This window comes from Mastacembelus armatus, chromosome 4 (assembly GCF_900324485.2).
Source record: "Mastacembelus armatus chromosome 4, fMasArm1.2, whole genome shotgun sequence".
Lineage (NCBI taxonomy): Eukaryota > Metazoa > Chordata > Actinopteri > Synbranchiformes > Mastacembelidae > Mastacembelus > Mastacembelus armatus.
The window spans coordinates 20,336,749-20,347,195 of NC_046636.1; positions in this window are offsets into that span (position 1 = coordinate 20,336,749).

Genomic DNA, 10,447 nt, shown 5'->3' on the forward strand with positions numbered 1-10,447 from the left:
CTCACCGAAGAGGGCCATCTCTCCTGTCGCGTAGCTGCCCATCTTTACGCATGAGGTTACACTCAGGTTCCTGGAGGGTCGATGACAAATTCATCCCCATGTTAACCTGATTAATTACTTATCACATATGATAAAGCCAGTCCACATTTGCACAGATGAAAACTTCACAAAAACTGAGACAGCATTTTGAAAATGTGACACCCACTGTTTTAAAAAACAATCTACATTTCAGGACATATCTAATTTGATTTGAAAAACGCTTTGATTACACAAGTTCATCTTCATTCATTATCAATAGCAGCTCTTTTGAATCGCGGACTGCTGGCACTGAGAAGCTGGACAAAGTGTTGGTACAACAGCGTCATCTAGCGTCAGCTCTAACAGCGCCACAGCTAACAGGGTATTCACAGAATAGACAGGATGAATGAATCAATGAATGATTTTATTCCAGACTCACAGTCCAGAAAAACAAAAAACATACACAGACAATAAAGAAGCATAAGTAGGCTACAATAAAAGATACCCACTTATTTAGTAGAGACACCTATACAGTATCTCCAAAACTGGGACTGGGTGAGTTTGATGGGATTGAACCCAGTGAAGCAATGATCAATGGTTCACTATTAGTGTGAAAGGATGACGTGTTTTTCTTTTGCCAACCATTTCAATCACCTTGTTTCCTGTTGTGATTTTGCACTTATAACATTAGCTCTGATCAAAATATCAGCAGTCTTTTGCATTTCCAGTTGTTGTATCAGATTAGTGTTGTATAATAAAACAGTATCTAAGTGAGTTTATGATTTATGAGAATATGTAGGATTTCTTGGCTTGAAGATGTTTGTAGATCACCTCAGCGCAGCAGATGCATGGTGAAAGATTATGTGCCGGCCTCAGCCTGTTTACTTTGGGGGATAACTCTGTTGGGGACTGTGGCCTCACCTAACTGATCTCATTACACTTCCCCAAAGGCTCAGGTATAATCCATTAATGCAGGGAGGCTGGAAAGTAATATCTTACTGGACCGAAAACACATTCACACGATGCTGAGCAGAGCTCAGAAGGTGCAATCTGCATCGCTCATCTCACATCCATTTAACGTCATCTGAGAGGCTGTTCATCACAGCTGCAGGAAAAGAGGAGGAGGTCTGCCTTTTAGCAGTCAATCCACCTAAAGCTGAGTTCATCATTAACTCAGCTAAGCTAAGAGCCTTCTGCAGGGAAACATCCACTCTGTAAACATTTCTCCCATCACTTTTACCCTCTTGTTTCTTCCTGAGGGGGGCAGGGAGGGGAAACAATGGATGGACTCTGACCTAGAGAAAGATGGTCCACTCTCACCATCTTTTGTGATAGACCCACTGGTCAAAATATGACGTACACATACTGAGTGACATGGAAGGCATCATGCCTTATGAGAAGTGCAAGATAGAGTGGGAGGAGAGTCAGGAGTTTATAGTTCAAAGGAAAGAATGAGGGAGGGAAGGATGGTGATGGGAAAGCAGGCTGTGTTAAGGACATCCAGTGCGAGTTTTACCCTATTGTGTACCCACCTGGCCTTCAGCAGATACCCCTGTCAGCTATTACAAAATGAACCTGTGAGTGGAGATAAGGCACGCCTGCAGGCTTTGTTACTTCAGGAAGGTTTCTGCTGTTTTGTTGATTTTGTGTGGCAGACAGATCTATTATATTGTAGAGATAAATGCAGATAAACACAGGCCATTCTGGTGATATGAGTGGTGCAGCATTTCTAAAATAAGCCCATAGGCGATCCTCTAACACACTCATCCTCTCTTTTTTCTTGAAAAGCTCTTTTGCCTCTTGACAGGAAAAAAAAAACCAGCCACAATTGAAACCAGATGAAAGAGAACACAAGTGAAGAGCACATGTCGTGTCAGCGTCTAACTTCCTCTCATTATCCAATAACAGAGCAGAAGTTGTCAGCCTCCAACTTCATCCTATTATTTAGCAAAGGAGCAGCATGTCAGCGGTGCCCGAAATACTCAGGGGACAGGGAGACATAAACAAGAAGCAAAGTTTAGATTCACAGTTACATAGACACACACAGAGGTGGATTCAAACAGGAGCCTTTTTAGTGAAACTCTAGAGCGCTGCAGCTCCAGGCATGGTATGCCGATTGTAAACACAGCCGTGAGGAGGCAGAGACAAGTGGAGGAGGCTCTCCTCTCCCCACTCTGTTTTCTGTCTGCTTGTTGAAGGAGGACAATCTAAAAGAAAGGCTTCATCATGTGTAACATATTACACAACTGACATTCACATGTTTATTATAAAAACAGAACTTTAAAGTGATAATTTTCAAGATTTACTTAAAATCAAAACCCCATTTTCGGTTGTTTTTTTTTTTTTAAGCAAGAGCCACTCAGTGTATTTATCTTAATATAGAGTAAAGTAATACATGATTGTTTTCATCTTAGGTGTTGGGATTTGCTTTTCCTGCCCTGGATTCAAAGTGTGTACCTGTGCACTTCTGTAGCATGAGGTTTTTGGCTGCACTGTGAACAGATACACCAGCTGCTCTGCTGCTGTATTTCTGACTATGTGGCTGCTCAGGCTCTGTCGGTTTTATCATTAAACCCTATTAGATGTTACCACGGTAACTACAGGTGTTGCTAAATATTCCAGGACTGAAAAAAAATGCATTAACTGTATGATATTACAATTTGTTGTTGTATTGACAGCCAAAACTAATGGCTGCATAAAACTGTAAAGTGCTAAAGAGGCCTGTCAGTTTTATAATGTGACTTGAGGCCGACAACTTGTCCTATTATGAGACAGTGACGTGAACTGCCCGATGTAACAGCTGCACCCACTTCACACTGTATGTGAGTGTAACAAATGGTCCCAACACATGCTTATCAGGCCTGGACAGTTAGAAATATGTTGGTGCTTTGGCAGATGTAGCATAGCAGCATCCTGTTAAACCCTGAGCTGTGTGTAAAAAAAAAAAAAAAAAAAAGTTTGGCATCTGCTTGTTTGGTTATTTCAGATGTGAGTATAACTAAATGTGAAGTTTAAAGTTCATTTTAAAGGGTACGTGTTAAAAAGGAATGCTGTATGGGTGTGCAGTTGCTAGTGAAATATCTCCTCTATCTCACTCAGCACTCTATTGATGGTAAATGGTTTGACATGCAATCACCAAAATCAACAGTATTTAAACTGGTTATATTCAGCTACTTATATTTGTTTTGAACACAGATTGGTTACTTTTGGAGTGCAGAGACAACCTTAGACAACTCCTTCTATGTCTTTTGCATTTGCATATACAATACAAAATATGATAGCTGTATGTCTGTGTATGTAACTACAGGATATCCACAAATATACACGTCAACATTTTCAACTCATCCTACCCAGTTTCATAGAGGACAGGGCTGCTGGATTATTGACAGCTACTTAAAACAGGAGTCAAATCCTCACATCCAAACACAACTAGCCAAAAACATTCTGATGTTATGTCACACATTAGATATAAATGGCCCATATTTTATTCTTTTTAAAATTAATATTACTATTTATTTTATATTATAATTACATAAACTTACACTTCAAACTGTTCTGTTTTAACAATTATGCCAGTATGAACATGAGTTAAAAATTTTCTATAACTTTCCTACTGCAACCTTATCTTATCTCTAATTAATAAGTTAACTAGTTTTGAAATGACAGCATTTTTGGGCTGTTCTATAACAAGCCTTCTATAAAACCAATATATAATATATTAAATATTTAACAGGATTTCATTTGTACAATAAATTTAGCTTGTAGTGGAAAACAGAGTTCCTCACCTCTTTCCCTGTAAATCAATGTATTTTTCCCTAACAGTGACAGCGGGTGTTGTCTAAACTACTCCTACTTATATTCAGGCATGCAGTATGTGCAAGCTGAACCTTTGGCTCAAAATACTTACCAATACGAACTTGCTGAGATGTCACACATCATACATGCACATATAGATTCAGCCAATGCACTAGATTTACATGTCCAACTCTAAGTTTCTCAAATAAGCTCATAAATAAGTACTGTAGATTATTCTTTTTACTGGATTCCTGTGTGATAGTCTGTGTTTCTGACTTCTCTGCCAGAGGATTTACTTTCATATTTTATGGTACAGCAAACCGAAACTTTTATTTAAAGTAAATTGCAAATGTAAATAGCAAAAATGTATATATGCACTTTGTAACATGCCATAATGTTGAAGTAAATAACGATAAGGCAAAAGGTCCACCAATGCACGATCCGCAGTGTCTCACAGATTTAGAGTTTCTATCGTGTAGGGAGAGAGTGTTGCAATCATCACAGAGGCCTGAGAAAGCCCAATGAGGTGCTCAAACTTTATTAGATTTGTTCTGTGGTTGTCAGGGGGAATTTCTACAAAAATACTGAAGGTCCTGACTGTTTCTTGAGGAGGATTTTCAGTCGGTCCCAAAAGAGACTTTACAGGAAAAGACCATAAAATGCTTTCAGAGAACATTCCAGCAACAATATCACAGTCTACTGGAGCAAGTCACGTTTATAACTCTGATATGAAATGTTAGACATGAATGAATGTATCCAGCACACACACTCACAGAGCCCTGGAGAAAAATGCATAGACATTAAAAGTTCAGTTTACTGGACTGAAAAACTTATAAATTAAATATATTATAAAAAATATGTTTTTCTGACTTTAATATGGGCACATTAAAAGTCAGTATGGTATTAGTGAGCCTCCAAGTATCCAGTCCCCCACTCCCAAGTGTTATGTCTGTTAAGGCAATATCTGGGGTTGGCTTTCAGACATGTGAACCATTAGGAATGGAAACACTACTCCCTCGTGGCCAGAGAGGCACACTGCAGCCATTTTGGTTGCATCACATTAAAATAAGCCTGAGTGTATTTCATATCTGGCTTTTCAATAAACCTCTTCCTCATAGAGTCATTTACACACATTAATCAACAAACTAAGATTTGGATATGTGTGCGCAACAACACCTATCAAAATGTCCAATGCCGAAAATGTTACTGTATCCAGTTTGCATGAAATATCCCAAATAATACCAACATGTATAAATATAAACACTGGATTGAGTTCTAATGCCTGTAACCTCCATCTTGTCCATTCTCTCCATGCTAATTCTGTATATTATAAAACAAAACCACGTCAGTAGGAATAAAATGGAAAATATAATCTATCTTTTTAAACAGAGATAAGACGTAAATTATAATCCACAATTTCTCCACAGTTCTATTCTATTATAATGATAATTGTTGCTAAATATGAGTTGCACTGTATGTTTTTATATAGACATTACATCATTTGCCAATACATGCTTTTCTGGCAATAACATGATTTCTGGAAAATGGAGCCAGTTTTCACTTGCTTTATCGAGGCATCTTAAACAAATGCTTCTATAAACCTGCTCTGGGCACCATCTGGACCAGCTGCCTGCCTCCATTCACCTTCTCCAACCATCTCTGAGCTGTCAAGCTGAGCTGCAGATGAGTCAACAAAGGCCACAAAAGTGTGTATCGGGGGAAGGGACTGTTTACTATATAGGATAAAGCCTGTTTCTTTTGTTTGATCTTCCATGGCTGCCATGTGGGTGGAGGATATTGATGCTTGTATATTTAAGAATATTAAATTAATGGGAGTTTGCCGGTATGAGCGAGATTCTCATGTTTGCAAATAATATCTACTTCTTTAGGGCTTATGAACATGATGGTTAAGTATAAAGTTAACCTTATATTTCATCTCAGGTTTGTTAATTTATCAAGATTCTATAATATGTGAGTGACAGCAGTCAAGCTCATGAATGGAGGAGGTCTAGTTGGGGTGAGACATATTACTGTTTACCTGTTTTCCAAAACAATAAGACAAAGAAGATTATTAGTTCCCATTTACACTCTCAGGAGATCTAAACACTTCAATAATGAGCTCATGTTGTACAGTATGATAATCGTGTCTTTTTTGAAAATGGATTTCCACTTGTAATCTTAGATCACAGGACACTTATCTGCTGTGTGTTTCTACTGTTCTGACAGAAATGGGGGGGAAAAAAAGCTTTTATGTTTTCTGCTCCAGCCATTTGGAACAGTTAGCAGAGGGAAATTAAATTAACATATTTGGTATCATGTGACTTGCCCAGCAATTACTCCAATAAACACTGGAGTAGAGACATGACATTTTGTGTCAGAGAATTATAAAGCAGTTCGATTTTGCTTAAGCTAATATATGACATGAAGTCTTTCAAAACCCAAAATGTTGACTTAGACCATTTTAAATGTCATTACAATATAACTTTAAGAATATTGAGATAAAAAAAAAAAAACATGCACCTTGTATCATCAATGCGTCATTCAGCCGTCATTCTTACCACTGGGTGGCAATACTGTGTAAAGTTTATTGTTCTAACCACCACCACAGCTGAAGTAAGGAAGAACACAGAACTCTATGCTATCAGTATTTATGGTAAAAAGCTACTTAGATGAACTATAATTATGTCCATTTGAATAAGCAAAACCTCATTACAACCAGCTCATATTTATCCACTTTGGATTTCAGTTGAATAGTTTGGTGTCATCTGGGCTGTAAATTAAATTAAGAAGATTGTAGTTCTCTGAGCATATTTGGATCTACACTAAATTATGTATATCAATGAGCAATTTTAGTGAAGGAAAATTATGAAGCTACAAAGAATCATCCTGTTTTCATTAATATCTATGCTCTTCCTACACCTGCTGGCCTCCCACAAGGCATCTGGAGACACCTGTCATTGTTGACCTCTGGCCCCAGCTGCAGTTCTGTTCTGTGGACATTTGAGATGCCCTCTGACAATACATGGAGGACATACGCAGATGTACACACATACACACGTGTGTATTTTCATTCTTTATGGGGACTTTACATTGACTTACATTTATTTTCTGGGGATGGTTAATTGTAACCATTACTTGCCTAATCTTAACCCTAACGCTCACCCTAACCTTTCCCTAACCCTACACCAAGTCATAGTCAAAATTCAGTGATTAACACTGTAGGGTCCATCTGGTCCTCATGAGGAAGGCCAAGTCCCCATAATGTGAGTATGTAAGCAGGTTTTGGTTCCCACAATGTGAGTATAACCAGGTGCACATGCACACACACACACACACACACACACACACACACACACACACATGCACACCTAATTGCATTACCTGCAATAATGCAATACACTGTGGGGCAGGTGCTTTCATAGATTAAATCAGAAACACACTGCCTGTACGTGTGCATGTGTGTGTTTCCTCTTTGTTTTCCTTCAAACAGCAACAGACATCAGACCCTACGTCTGAGACCCCTGCTGATACCTGACATTATGGTCTGTGAGTGTGCAATTCATGTTTCATATTTGTGTGCAAATAAGAAGCCTATTGAAAGCAGAAGACTGGAGCTTGTTATCTGGTCATGTGAATGTTTGCTGTCACAACAGAGCTCTGGCTTCTCTGCAACAACCAAAGGCAATTTACTCTGACATTAAGATAACACCATCTCTTTCCCTCACACACATGCACAGGCTAAAGCCTAAAGAGTAGACAGATGTGATGCTGACACAATCAGAGCACTCATGGGAATAATCAGGATAGGATTAACAACAAGAGCAGGAGAGTGCTAAGACAAAGAAAATGGGATAAAGTTGATCAAAGATGATGAAAGCTATTGTAAACTGAGCAGAGGATTGATCTTTTCAGTTAACTATCCTGCTTTGAGATCATATCCAGCCTAATCTAATGAAGCAGGATCACACCCTTGCAGACTTTTAATATGTGTGTGGAGTGTGACAGATGTGCCTGCATGGTCTCAGTCCTCCAGCCTCACAGAGACAACCACCTAATCAGTCCCACAAGCCTTCTGCAGTGGGCCATAAAATGTAAATATCTGCCACTCTGATACCAACCCACTGCTCGTTCAGTTTCACAGAATAATACCAGTTATAGATGGAAAGGTCCTTTCAATTGATTCTTGAAGTGGCTTGAAGTGGGGATGACAGGTATCAATGCTGGGGACAAGCTCCAGTTTGGATAAGAGGTTTATCCAGCCATCTGCTTTCACACTGTATGTCACTCCGTTTGTACGTCTGTGATCTAATGCGGACGTAACATCGTTACCGACACCTCTGGTTGTGCCTCTGTGTTCGTGTGTGTGCATGTGTGTGAGCAAGATGACTGTTTGGCAAAGCTTTATCAGTCAGCAACACAAAGAGCTATTCAGTGCCCACAGAGACACAACAAAGGGACAATTTACTGCAACAAAGACAGAGGCCATGCTGGGTGCATATCAGAAGAAAAACCCTCTCATGAACTAGCATTAAAACCGCACACTACCATAATCTCAGGAAGACAGAGCTCAGTGTCCCCAAGCCTTTAGAAATAGGAATGTTAAGGGGTCAGATTAAAACAATAAAATATTTTAGAAAATATTTTATTATCATGACTGGTGTCTAGCCATGCAGGTTGTTTTGGTTGTACATGCCCAGGTTTGGACACATAAGTTGTCAAACTGCACTTAAAATTCAATTAATTTTCCACATTGATTGACCAATGTCCCTTTTCCCCATTTTCATAGGGACCATTTCTACTATGGAAAGCAGTTCCAATGAAAAGCGCTCACAGCAAGGTCTGCTGATTCTCCAGGGGACACTTACACTAAAAAACGGTGCTGCAACACAAACTAAACTCTGCATGATATCATTACAAATACAGGTTGCTGGGTGAACTAACCTTTTTCTGTATGGTGGTACAAACCTGATTTTATTATAACCATTTGAATCTTGTAGGTCTCACTACAAAACTAGGTCAACCGCACCTCTGCCCACTGACATCTCTGAAACCCGACCCCAGTGTTGAGTGGCACACAGGAGGCACACTTCCTGTATGCTAAAATAGGATTATGAAGGATGGAACAAACCCCATCAATCCCAGAATAGAGTCATCACGGCTGATGGATAGGTCTGTCAGAGAGGATGTGCTGCTCAATGCCCTCCACCCAACCCTTCAAACATACAGAGTGAGCCAGGGAGAGCGTCCTGAGTCAAAACAGAGCAATCATCTGCACAAAAGGAAATGCAGATTACCTGTTGCTATGACGACTGCAGCTGCAGTGTGACAGCCATCCGCTCTGACAGAGACCTAAATAGGGCTAGTTTTACACACACTATGAAATTTGATAGTGCTTAGTGAGCCAGGTTCATCTAATAGCCATCAGCAGCAGTACACACTAACCTAGTTCAAATAAAGGGTGGTGCTGTATCATTTCTTATGCATCTACTTAATTTCACGTTGATATTTGTTCCCCATGTGTGCTATGTACAGTCGTTGTTTCCAGAGCGAGAATACGAGAAGATCCAAAAGTGAATAGAAACATGCAAAGCTATGCTCACGTCAGGCTTTATGATTGATGTGTCACATTCTGTATGTGCTAGGGCAGCTCTGAGTCAAAGAAGAGACCTAGCCCCTCTTCCTCTTAGCACCACCCCCACCTCCACCCCAACCACCCTGATTGACCCCCTCCCCCAGTCCATTACCATCAGACACCAGCAGCTGGCAGCCTGCCCCATTTAACTCCCTCCAGCACTTACTGGGTCTGGGTAATCACTGGTGTTCACCACCAACCATGGCCACCACACCTGCCCCCTCACTGGTGGGACTGTCCCATATGGGACCTTATGATGGGGAATTTCTCAGGGGGGTGTCTTCTTACTTCCCAAAACAGCTCAAGGTGGTGTGAAAGGGGAAAAGAAAATCAAGACATGCAGTGACTGGAGTCAGATCCGGTCACTGGTGAGTTTAATGTCGTGTTAAAACCATGGGAATGTAAATTTCTCATTGCCAAAACATTTGCACACGCAGGAAATGCTTTGCACTAAAGAATAACAACCTAACAATGGAAATGCTAATACATGTGATCCAAAGCAGAAACCTTCCTGTGCACACACTTGGCAGACTGCCAGCAGTCACAACAACAAACTTCACAACATTTGGTCTAAAAATATTCTCTGATTATTGGGTGAAGTTATGAAGTTGCCAGTGTTTTTGTAATCAGACTAAAAACGCCATTGTATAGGTGACAATGGAGGGTGGAAAGCTGTGTGTAGTTTGCGCTGAGATAAGCCATCATCATTAGCAGCGACCAGATGGCAGGTTGATCATGCACATTGCTCCGCTACTCTGGTATCTATCTTTCTCATTAGAAAGCACGTTTACACGCAGAGAGTGCGATGATTTATCCAACTTCAATCCGGAGACAGAACTGAGCTGTGTGTGCTTGTGTGTGTGTGTGTGTGTGTGTGTGTGTTATACAACAGATAAGCCTCTGTGTTCGCACCATGGCACCGGACAAACACATTAACAAACAAAAAAAAAAAAAAAAGTGAAACTGAAGTGTTGTTAATTTGCATCCTCCCTGCTGAAACCT